Genomic DNA, 13,035 nt, shown 5'->3' on the forward strand with positions numbered 1-13,035 from the left:
GGAACTGCATGGGATGTGACATGTGCAGGGAGCTAGAATGAACACTTTAATGCTGTCTTCTCCGGCATATACGAGAACATAAGCCTGATTCGGAGCCGCACCCGATGTCGTTGTTGCGTGATTATTTGCAACTGCACATGCGTGCAAAGTTCTGAAAATCCCTATGATGCATGCATTGCACAGAGTGCACACAAAGGTGCTGTTATGATAGATTCAGGCGATATCTGAGAAGTGGCAAAAAATCTAGGGCAGGATTAGTGCACTGTGTGTGACTGTATTACTGGCGTAGTGCTCACTCTGTATCAGGCCCAGAATCTACAGTGCACAGGAAATAAATTTAGAGGCACACATCTCCTGAGGAGCTGCATTTAGTAATGGCTCTAGGGCCTGATTTAGGTTGGGATGCATCTGAGATGCGTTTGCAGTCTCCCTGGAGCCGCCGTAGTGTGCACGTGCAGGACCCATAGTGTGCGTGTGTGAGCTGGGCAAATGTGATCGCAAGGCTGCCCAGTGCTGGGTGACCACCAGCATGTAATAGCAGCCAGTTGCAGTTTTGCTATTGTAGCAAAATTGCAACTGAAACTGAATAAGGTTCCTTGCATTCCAAAGGGACATGCAGCTATTCCCTATAGATTGTAAGCTTGCGAGCAGGGCCTTCCAACCTCTATATCTGTCTGTTTTTACCCAGTTTTGTTCTATTACTGGATGTTCGAATTGTAAAGCGCAACAGAATATGTTGCGCTATATAAGAAACTTCTAATAAATAAATATTCCCTAATAGAACATTTGTGAGGATCCCTTCACTATTACCAGCTCAGCTACCACTCAGCATCGATGCAACGGTGAAGCGCAAGAAACTTTTAAGAGCCCGTACAAAGTATGTCATGCACTTGGGGCCTAATTCAGATCTGATTGCAGCAGCAAATTTGTTAGCTGATGGGCAAAACCATGGGGTTAATTCAGATCTGATCGCTAGGCTGCGTTTTCTCACAGCCCACGATCAGGTCCAAACTGGGCATGCGAATGCACCGCAATGCGCAGGCGCGTTGCACCGGTACAAAGCGGATCGTCGCTCAGCAATGGGTTTGTGCGGCCGATCCGTTCGCACGGGCGATCGCAAGGAGATTGACAGGAAGAAGGCGTTTCTGGGTGGCAACTGACCGTTTTCAGGGAGGGGTTGGAAAAATGCAGGCGCGTCCATGCGTTTGCAGGAAGGGATCCTGACGCCAATTCCGGTCCCGGACAGGCTGAAGTGATCGCAGCGGCTAAGTCCTGGGCTGCGCAGAGACTGCACAAAATCAGTTTGTGCAGCTCTGCTACACATGCGTTCGCACACTTGCACAGCTAAAATACACTCCCCCTGTAGGCGGCGACCATCTGATTACAGCAGTGCAGAAATCGCTTGCTAGCGATCAGTTCTTAATTAGCCCCCATGTGCACTGCAGGGGGGGGGGGGGGGCAGATATAACATGTGCAGAGAGAGTTAGATTTGGGTGGGGTGTGTTCAAACTGAAATCTAAATTGCAGTGTAAAAATGAAGCAGCCAGTATTTACCCTGCACAGAAACAATATAACCTACCCAATTCTAACTCTCTCTTCACATGTTATATCTATACTATCATATATTTATACTGGCAAATGTCTCCAACAGTGTAATATTAAGGTACTGACACCCAATTTCACTATCGCTGGCCAGTCTTCGCAGGGGGCTATGGGTTCACCCCAAGGGGAGTCCGTATGCCCGCCCCGCAACTGCGCCGCACAAAGGACCGGGGCCCCCGCTCCAGTTGTCACTCACCACCCTGTCGACCTTCAGGCTCTGTACTGGGGGTGTGCGGCGTGCTGCGGGTGTGTGCACGAGAGCGCAATGCCTGCGGTACACTGACCCTCAGGACCGTTGTCCTGTCAGCGGGATCTGACTCAGCACCTCCAGGAGGCCAGTGTCAGTCCCCACCAGTGTCCCTCGGTGCAGGTAAGCTATTGCCCAACAGCTAACCTGAAAATAACAAACTAGAAAATAAACTGAAGAAAAGCTCTCTGGAGCTCTAGAGTGTGCATCCTCTAAACTGAGCTGTGAGGGAGGGCATAGAGGGGAGAAGCCAGCACACCTTGTTGAAGAAATTTAAAGTGCACCAGCTCCTTTGGACCCCATCTATACCCCATCGTAATAAGGGTCCCCAGTATCCCCTATGGATGTTAGAGAAATGTAGATATCTATATCTGGGTATCGGCATTCTACAGACACCACATGGGGGAATTAAACTGTTTCCCCTGTGTTTGCTACTGCATGGAGCCCGACTGAGCAATTCAATTGTTGCTCCGTTCGGGCTCGAATAGCCACGCGGACACAAACACACATTTCTGTTCGCCACTTCTCGAGGTGGCGAGCAGAAATATATGATAAATAAGGAGTTTGTACACCAAAAGCAGTACTTTAGAAGAGTTCAGCCACATTGTACAAGCTAGACGCAGTACTTCTGGGCGCGCACACAATCGGCACTCGCACCCCAGGGGGGGAGCAATTGAATTGCTCTGAAGGGCGGCCACAAAACCATTGAATTCCCCCCACAGTACATATATTATAATAAAGTTTATATATATATATATATATATATATATATATATATATATATATAGTGTGTTGCACTGTGTATAGTGCTCGCTAATACGGTATGCATTCAATGTACATCATTTACTAAGAGGATGCTCTTGTGTATTGTATATTGATCATTAAGATACTCTATATTGCAGAGTGACCACTACAATACTCAATATATTGTATAACTGACACTTAGGGGGCAATTCAATTGTTTTTAATGCGGGTAGTAGTTTTGGGCCCCGGCAGAGTAATTCAATTGTTGCTTGGTTCAGGCATAAATAGCAGCGACTGCCCCCGGAGGTGACAAGCTAAAATGTGCGAAAAGTCGGCTGTTTGGATGTCCAAACAGCACTTTTCCCGTTGCGCCCATTAGTTTAGTTGAGTTTAGCTGACCCAGTCTAATTGGTTTCAAAAACGAGCATAATTAAAGAGCACCCAAAACTGAATTGCAACATTGCCCGCCCATAAATTATCGCAACTAAAAAATAACTGAGTTCCCCCCTAAATTGGATAGTGCCCATTATGATTTCTGTATTGTATAATGGTCATTAGAATTTTTTCTTGCAATGTTTGACTTTGTATACCTGGCACTAGAACGTTATCTGTATTATATGTTGGCTATTGGAATGCTCTCAGTATTGTATATGTCATTACAATGCAATATGCATTGTACAGAGGGCACTAGTACTGTATGATCTCTGAATAAGGTTATAGTTTGAAAGGGAAACAAAAAAAAAAATAGGATTTTAGTACCTACCGGTAAATCCTTTTCTCCTAGTCCGTAGAGGATGCTGGGGACTCCAAAAGGACCATGGGGTATAGACGGATCCGCAGGAGCTTGGGCACACTATAAAGACTTAAACTGGGTGTGAACTGGCTCCTCCCTCTATGCCCCTCCTCCAGACCTCAGTTAGAAAACTGTGCCCAGGAGAGATGGACATTTCGAGGAAAGAATTTATAATTTAAACACAGTGAGTGTTATACCAGCTCACACCACAAACATACCGCAAAACATGGCCTTCAACAAAATACCAGCCCACGGTATGAAAAACATACAGCCATATGCTGAGAGAATACGTAACACAACCTGTGTGTCAACCCAACCAATAATAAAAAAACCACATGCCAAGGCATGAACAACGTCAGCAATAGGCTGACAGATAAGAAAAACCACAAAGTGCCACCAAAATCAATAACTGCAGACACAGTACGCACTGGGACGGGCGCCCAGCATCCTCCACGGACTAGGAGAAAAGGATTTACCGGTAGGTACTAAAATCCTATTTTCTCTTCCGTCCTAGAGGATGCTGGGGACTCCAAAAGGACCATGGGGTCTACACCAAAGCTCCAGAACGGGCGGGAGAGTGCGGACGACTCTGCAGCACCGATTGAGTAAACATGAGGTCCCCATTAGCCAGGGTATCAAACTGTAGAGCTTAGCAAAGGTGTTTGAAACCCGACCAAGTAGCCCCTCGGCAAAGGATAACCCGCCGAGACACCTCGGGCATCCGCCCAAGAAGAGCCCATCTACCTAGTAGAATAGGTCTCCCCCGACTTCGGTCACGGCAATCCAGCCGTAAACTAGCACGCCGAACCGTATCACAGATCCAGCGTGTAACAGAGTGCAGAGACGCAGGCGCCCCAAGCACGCTGGGATCATACCAGACAAACAGAGCCTCTGTTACCCCAAACTGAGCCCAAATGGTAACATAAATCTTCAAAGCCCTGACCACGTCGAACGACGTAGAATCAACCAATGCTGAAGTAACCACAGACATCAAAATAGGCAGGTTTTCGATAAACACCGAAAACCCTTTTCCATAGAACCACGAACCGAGTTCTCATTCTATCCACTTGAAAATACAAACAGGGGCTCTTGTGAAACAAAGCCGCTACTTCCGACAACCGCCTTGCGGTCGCACAAAAGGCAAAAGCATGACCACTCTCCAAGAGAGAATTTTTAACACAACCTTCAGTAAAGGTTCTACTCAGTGAGACCCCAGAACCCGCAACACTACGACAAGGTCCCACGGTGCCCATGGTGCACAAATGGAGGTTGGATGTGTAGAACTCCTTTTACGAAAGTCGGAAATTCCGGAAAGGTGGCCAATACAATTTTATAAGGCCAAAACTGCCCTGAAACGGATCCAAACTTTAGGCCTGCATCCACACCTGCTAGCAAATAATGGAAAAGACCGACTCAGCTGAAAGTCCTCAGCAGGAACCTTCTTAGATTCACACTAAGACACATATTTACACCAAATACGGTGGTAAGCTTCGCCGATACTTCTTTTCTAGCCTAAAAAAATGTGGAAGTGGCCACGCTGGGAATAACCATTCGGACTAGGATATGGCTTCAACCGCCAGGCCGCCAAACGCAGCCGCGGTAAGTCCTCATACATGCCCCGATCTCGATGTAAGAGTTCCTCCCGTAGAGGAAGAGGCCCAGGATCTCCTATAAATAAATCTTAAAGAACTGGATACCAAGCCCTCCTTGGCTAGACCGGAACAATGAGGACCGCCGGAACCTCTGGCCCTCTTACATTTATCACCGTCAGCAGAGTGAAAACGAAGGGAACACATAGACCGACTAAAAACACCCAAGGTGTCACGAGGGCGGCCACTGCTATAGCTTGAGTGTCCCATAACCTGGAACCATATTCCTGAGGTCTCTTGTTGAGGCGAGACATCAATAAGCCCAAATGAGGCCTTCCTCAAAGCCTTGTTACTTCTGTGAAACTTCTCGATGACGGCAGTATTTCTCCCGGATGGAGAGCGCGTCTGCAGAGGAAATCAATTTCTCCGTCATTTACGACCGGAACGAAGACTGCTAATATAACGTTTACCAGTCATTCCACCCAGCGGAAAACTATTTCAGCTTCTGCCATTGCCGCTTTGCTCCTTGTTCCATCCTAGCGACTTACATACGCCACTGTTGTCACGACATCTGACATAATTAACACGGATAGATCACGAAGAATGTGTTCGTTGAAAACAACTCTTAGTTCAAGAAAACTTATTGTAGGCAAGCTTCCCAGCTTGACCTTTTCTTCTGGAAAGACTCCCATGGAAGGACTGCTCCCCAGCCTCAGAGATCTGCAGACATAGACACCAGGATCTAATCCTGGATCCTGAACCTTCGTCCCTACAGGAGATGAGAATTGAGGAGACACCACTGAAGTGATATCCTGGCCATTAGAAATATATACCGGTGCCTGTGCCGATGAAAACCGGACCACATTCCCAACAGGTCCTGTGAAATCTCTCCGGCATTTGACCTGCTCAACGAAAAGGCCTCTTAGGCCGCACCCAACGTCTCCATCAACGGAACACATTTATGGAGAGGCACTGCAAATCTGATCCGACTCAGGATCCTCCGACTTCTTCCCACAGGAAAACACAGAACCTCAACCGTTCCGTATCAACCCTGATACCACCTCCAACATCTGCGTCGTTGGGAACAACAGCCCTTCCCTGTGTTGAAGAACAGTCAGAAAGAAACAACTATTTGCACCACTTGTCTCTTGACCTCGCCTCAATCAGGCGAACATCTCAGGACAGAATAACAATGGTTCTTACTATTGAAAGAAAACCACCATACTACCATCACTCCAGTGAAAAGGCAAAGACAATCCTGGCTTTCCCTCCAGGTAATGTGAATGCGTAAAACAACGCAGGTAAAAACTTTTTTTTTTTTTTTTTTTTTTTATAACCGGGACAGGAGGACAAGGCCCTGAACCTGGCGCACCTCTGTACGGCGTCGTGTACTACCTCCCCTTCCAGAGGGGCAACGGCAATATCCATTAGAAAATCAGAGAGGTGAAACATCTGCAACTCAAGAATATCCCCCTTTGGATTCCATAAATAACTCACCGGTTCTAGTCTATTCCCAGACTAAGTGAAAGAAGTAAATGAGTCCTCACCGGAGCGGGGTCTCGCCATATAGACTCAGCGACATGCGGCGTATGTGGTAGAAACAGAACAGACATCCTCTTGTGCAAACCTAATAAGGCTGCAGAACTCTTACCTTTTAACCTTCCACAGGCTGTACAGAAAAGGAAAAAAGAACTGTATCTAAACGATTAAAATGACTGCATCCCACAAAAGAAGGCGTCACCAACTGTTGTGAGGGAAACTAACTCCCGAAGTTAGACTTACCAGGAATATCCCTCGAGATTGACTGAACTGAGACATCCCCCCAAACAGCGGGACACCGTCCCAGGGAAAAAGTCCAGTAACTCTCGGAGTCAGCCTCAGCATTCCCCCGGCCACACTTACAGTATACGTACGGCAGCCTGCCGCAATGTTATAGAGAAGAACCAACTTAAGGAACCTCCCCTCTCTCTTTAGGGTAAATCTATCTGATGTCTTACCGAATACAAACACTCCCTCATGTGCATGTAATGCAAATAAGCCCATAGCATAGAAATATAATATCACTTAGCTTTCCTGTATACAATCCTTTGAGATAGGGCCCCGTGTCGACCAGGCGTTGATTATCACAGTATTCTATCCGTTGCAGGAAAAGAATAAACCTTCGGACGTCTGGAGAGGGTGTGAGTAACGGCCGACCTAGAGCTTTATCAACAGAGCGACCAGCACATGAGAAGGAATACTATTAATTCAGTATTCATTATAAATCATAATATGAATATACATATTGTAATACACATATACACACATATCCTATATATATATATATATATATATATATATATATATATATATATATATATATAACATACATATAAGCGGATTGTCCGGAGCCTTCGTGTCCCCCGTGACATTAATGTGTTCTGTACGTGTATGACCATGTACTGAAAAGCCCCAGTTGTGGATCTACCAGGAAACATTATAGTCGACAGAAAACCCTAGCATTCGTCGACAGCAGGGATTAGTAACCAGGCAAATTCTTATTCCTGCGACTCCAAGGGGTCCGAGGGAAGTATACCTATACAAATATCACACCCCCACAAAAACTATCATGTCTGTGCTCACGCTACAGGTCCATGGAAGCTTACCATACGTATACCTATAAAGTATATACACAGGTATAAGTCAGATACAGCATGCCCGGTGAAAACAGTTGGTGCCGACAGGGCCACCCACATATTACTGTGCCTCCCATATAGTATTTACTTTCCACAAGCATACCACTACCGACCTGATCAAGTACCCACATACGTCAGGTGTTTATGACAGAACACTCACGCCTGTCGACACAAGTGAACTAAAGTGGGTATAACTGACAGGGAGCACACAAAAATTACACACAAGCAAGATTTCATATTCATCTCTGCATCAACTAGTGTTATAAAAGTCCAAATAACACAAAAAAACTGTGCCCCCCCTTTGGCGGGGACAGAGAGAAAATGGCGCTGCCTTCAGGGTGTGTGAGGGCTAAGCCCCGCCCCACTCGGCGCGCTATAGCCCCGTTAATCTTAAATATGCAGGCCGGGGATCGTATATAGTGCAAAGACACTATATACCATCTGAAAACGCTGTTCAGGCCCCCCCCCCCTGCGCCCTGCACCCAAGTAACTCGTTGGTGTGTGTGAGCACCGGCGCGCTGTGCGACCGCCGCTATGACTGACGGGGTATCGCATGCGGTGCCCGGGGCCCATAGCTTCAGAAACTGCTGCCCATGGCGCTCCCTCCCCCCCCAGCGCCCTGCACTCTATGAGTACCGCCGGCGTGTGGGAGGCCGGAGCGCAGCGCGAATGCTGCTAAGAAACTTGCGGGGGTTATGGCGCGCAGCGCGCTGTAATATGCTGGCTGGGGTATGAGACACGGTGCCAAGGCACCGAAATTGCTTTCTAAGCCAGCCGTTTTAAGAAATCAGTAACCTGCTGCCCAGGGCGCTCCCCCCCCCCAGCGCCGTGCACCCTGTGAGTGCCGTTGGTGTGTGGGAGCATGGAGCGCAGCGCGATCGCTGCGTGTTACCTCCGTTACTGAAGTCTTCTGCCGTCCTGAAGTCTTCTGTTCTTCACATACTCACCCGGCTTCTTTCTTCTGGCTGCTGTTAGGGGGGTGACGGCGCGGCTCCGGGAACAAGCAGCTAGGTGAACCAAGTGATCGAACCCTCTGGAGCTAATGGTGTCCAGTAGCCTAAAAAGCAGAGCCCTTGAACTAAGTAGAAGTAGGTCTGACTTCTCTCCCCTCAGTCCCACGATGCAGGGAGCCCGTAGCCAGCAGGTCTCCCTGAAAATAAAAAACCTAACAAAGTCTTTTCAGAGAAACTCAGTAGAGCTCCCCTAGTGTGTGTCCATTCACTCCTGGGCACAAAGTCTAACTGAGGTCTGGAGGAGGGGCATAGAGGGAGGAGCCAGTTCACACCCAGTTTAAGTCTTTATAGTGTGCCCAAGCTCCTGCGGATCCGTCTATATCCCATGGTCCTTTTGGAGTCCCCAGCATCCTCTAGGACGTAAGATAAACAAGTGTATACATTGTGTTCTGCAAAACATGAAGCAATAGAAATAGGTCATACACTTTAAGTTATGTTAATATTTTAACATCATGCCACCGAGACAATTTTGCTAGGTGTACATAAAGGGCGATCACGCATACAAAAAATAATTACATTCAGTAGCCTCAAAGGCAGTAGAGATTACTTTGGGAAAAATAAGATTTTACTCACCGGTAAATCTATTTCTCGTAGTCCGTAGTGGATGCTGGGGACTCCGTAAGGACCATGGGGATTAGCGGCTCCGCAGGAGACTGGGCACAACTAAAGAAAGCTTTAGGACTACCTGGTGTGCACTGGCTCTTCCCACTAAGACCCTCCTCCAGACCTCAGTTAGGATACTGTGCCCGGAAGAGCTGACACAATAAGGAAGGATTTTGAATCCCGGGTAAGAATCATACCAGCCACACCAATCACACCGTATAACTCGTGATACTATACCCAGTTAACAGTATGATAACAACTGAGCCTCTCAACAGATGGCTCAACAATAACCCTTTAGTTAGGCAATAACTATATACAAGTATTGCAGACAATCCGCACTTGGGATGGGCGCCCAGCATCCACTACGGACTACGAGAAATAGATTTACTGGTGAGTAAAATCTTATTTTCTCTAACGCCCTAAGTGGATGCTGGGGACTCCGTAAGGACCATGGGGATTATACCAAAGCTCCCAAACGGGCGGGAGAGTGCGGATGACTCTGCAGCACCGAATGAGCAAACTCTAGGTCCTCCTCAGCCAGGGTATCAAACTTGTAGACTCTTGCAAGAGTGTTTGAACCCGACCAAGTAACAGATCGGCAAATTTGTAAAGCCGAGACCCCTCGGGCAGCCGCCCAAGAAGAGCCCACTTTCCTCGTGGAATGGGCTTTCACAGAATTAGGGTGCGGCAGTCCAGCCGCAGAATGTGCAAGTTGAATCGTGCTACAGATCCAGCGAGCAATAGTCTGCTTAGAAGCAGGAGCACCCAGCTTGTTGGGTGCATACAGGATAAATAGCGAGTCAGTTTTCCTGACTCCAGCCGTCCTGGAAACATATACTTTTCAGGGCCCTGACTACGTCCAGAAACTTGGAATCCTCCAAGTCCTAAGTAGCCGCAGGCACCACAATAGGTTGGTTCACATGAAAAACTGCTACCACCTTAGGAAGGAATTGGGAACGAGTCCTCAATTCCACCTTATCCATATAAAATACAGATAAGGGCTTTTGACAAAGCCGCCAATTCTGATACACGCTTGGCCGACGCCAAGGCCCACAGCATGACCACTTTCCACGTGAGGTATTGTAGCTCCACGGATTTAAGTGGCTCAACTCAATGCGACTTCAGGAAATCCAACACTACGTTGAGATCCCACGGTGCCACTGGAGGCACAAACGGGGGCTGACTATGCAGCACTCCCTTAACAAAAGTCTGAACTTCAGGCAGTGAAGCCAGTTCTATTTTGGTAGAAAATCGATAGAGCCGAAATCTGGACCTTAATGGAACCCGATTTTAGGCCCATAGTCACCTCTGACTTGTAGGAAGTGCAGAAATCGACCTAGCTGAAATTCCTCCTGTGGCCGGAGAGGCTTCAGCCACGCGGAAAATGGCCGCCGCGGCACTGAAGGGGTTAACCCCAAGTGCCCGGCGCCATTATACAGGACAATGGGCGCTTGGTGCCATATTTAAAAATGTTGTGGGCGCTAGGCGCCATGTTGGCATGAATGTGTAAAATGTTTAAAATTGTGTTTTCATATGTGCCGTGGTCCCGGACCTCTCCGGAGACCACGGCAGTGAGGGCAGCCCCCGGCGCGCTCAGCAGAGTGTGCGCGCCGGGGGAGAGGGCAGCCGCTGACCGCCGGAGTCCGGGAGCTCCGCTCCCGGCAGCGATCGGTGCAGCCCCGGGCGCACTGGAGTGTGCGCGCCGGGGAGAAGGGAGAGCCGCTGCTGGGGGCTCCCGGCGCCTCAGCCCATCACGGGTGGCCAGCCGCGGCAGCCGGGACGGACGTCCCGGGCTGCTGGCCGGCAAGGGGGGTGCGCCGCAGCCCGGCTCCCCGCCGGACGCTGCGGCGAGGGCACCTGAAATCAGCGCCGCATACAGGGGACCGGGCTAGCCGGCTCCCTGCGCGGGCGAGGCCACCACAGGCGCCGCTCATGGGGGACCGGGCTAGCCGGCTCCCTAGCGGCGTGGGTGCAATTAGGCTGGTGAGCAGGATGATGAGCGCTGGGGTCCGGGAGCTACGCTCCCGGCACCTCAGCGCTGCAATAGAGCCAGAGTCACGGCGGCCGGGACAAGTGTCCCGGGCCGCCGGGCTTTGGTACAGGGGGGTGCGCCGCTGCGTGCGGCGAGGCCACAAAGTTAGTGCCACACTGGGGGGACAGGGAGAGCCAGCTCCCTGGACCCCAGTGGCAGGCAGGCAGGCTGGAGGGTGGGGGAAGCCACCCCCATACCTCCAGCACTGAGAGAGCCCTAGCAGCCAGGCTGCAGGGCTAGGGGAGCCAGCACAGACAGGGTCCTAGCAGCCAGGCTGCAGGGCTAGGACACAGTATTCCACAAACCAGACATTGTGTAAAAAATAATAGAAAGTACAGTGTGTTGTAAGGCACTGCAGTGCCTTGGTATGTGGAGCCTGTGCAGGCTCAGAGTGTATTTAAATGTATAACATGTACAGTGTGATTTAAATGTAATGTATTTAAAGGTAAATTGCATTTACTTGGTTGTGTGTCCCAGGAGGGGGGAATCCATGGCTGTGCAGGCTGATGGATTCTCCCAGACCTTTTCCCCCAAAACGGAATGCTTTCCCATCCAGCCTCACACTTCCAAGGGGCACAGGGAGAAAGAGAAGCAGCTCAGCTATGAAACAAGCTGAGTGGTTTCTTGGAGCTCCATGGAGATCACCCGTAGTGGCCTAGAAACCTGGACCGGGGAGCCAGGCTGCCCAGCTCTGGAGCCCAAATCCAGGCTGCAGGCAGTGAGCTGGGTCCCGGGCAGGTTTCTGGAAGTCAGATTTAGGAGGGAAAACTTCCCCCCAGCCAGACTGAACGGCACCGGGGCGTATCCTGATCCTCCAAGATGGGAGAATCAAAGGAGACCGACCACTCCCCACTGTCCATAGGGAACAATGTAGCTGTGCATGTGACCAAGGCATGCACAGCTCATGGGTAAACATTGATTGGTTGTGCACCACAGGGCGGGCTTACCCCCTGTGGTAAGGGGTCTTGGAGAGGGATAAAAGGAGGGCAGTTGGCCCATAGGATTGTGTATTGTAACATCTTATTCTGCTGAAAACATCTGATTGTATGCTGTTGCCCCTAGCAATAGGGAGGAGGCTTTTTAAAGGTTATTTATCATTGAGCAAATAAACATCATTGCCTCAAGAAGACTGCTTCATCTTGTGACCAACAGGGTTAGGCCAAACCTAGCCCCGTCCTCCGGCTGTCCAGGGAAGCACCCAACGTCTCCAAGCTCCGCCTTCCGCCAGCTACCGGTAGAGGCCTAGCAAGTGGCTAGTGGGGATTCGTCAGCACCACACAGGGGTGGTAAGGCAGTGCGTTGGCACATACAGAGCAGAACCGTGGTTCCAAACGCCATGGCCGGTTAGGAGTTTGGTGGTGGCAGCATAAACCCGCCCACAGCGCAGTGGGTGGAGTCAGTAACAGGCGGTTACTGACGGTAAGCGGGAATCCCCTATGTGGTCAGGCCTCGTGTGACTTGACCTTCCATTCTGTGTGCAGCGAACGGGACGCGAAAGCGGCAAGTGCTTTCGTACGGTACCGTCCTGTCACACCTCCTTTGGGGCCTTACTGGCTTCACAGCACGCAACATATTTCCGCCATATGCGGTGATAATGGTTTGCGTTCACTTCTTTCCTAGCTTTAAATAGCGTAGGGATAACTTCCTCCGGAATGCCCTTTTCCTTCAGGATCCGGCGTTCAACCGCCATGCCGTCAAACGCAGCCGCGGTACGTCTTGGAACAGACAGGCCCCCTG

General features: G+C 49.6%; 1 protein-coding gene across 4 annotated transcripts in view; it reads right to left on the reverse strand.

The window, feature by feature from the left end:
* CENPP (centromere protein P) overlaps positions 1 to 13,035 on the reverse strand; it is a 748,246-nt gene that overhangs the window by 701,099 nt on the left and 34,112 nt on the right. The window lies entirely within an intron of this gene.

The sequence above is a fragment of the Pseudophryne corroboree genome, chromosome 9 (assembly GCF_028390025.1).
Source record: "Pseudophryne corroboree isolate aPseCor3 chromosome 9, aPseCor3.hap2, whole genome shotgun sequence".
Lineage (NCBI taxonomy): Eukaryota > Metazoa > Chordata > Amphibia > Anura > Myobatrachidae > Pseudophryne > Pseudophryne corroboree.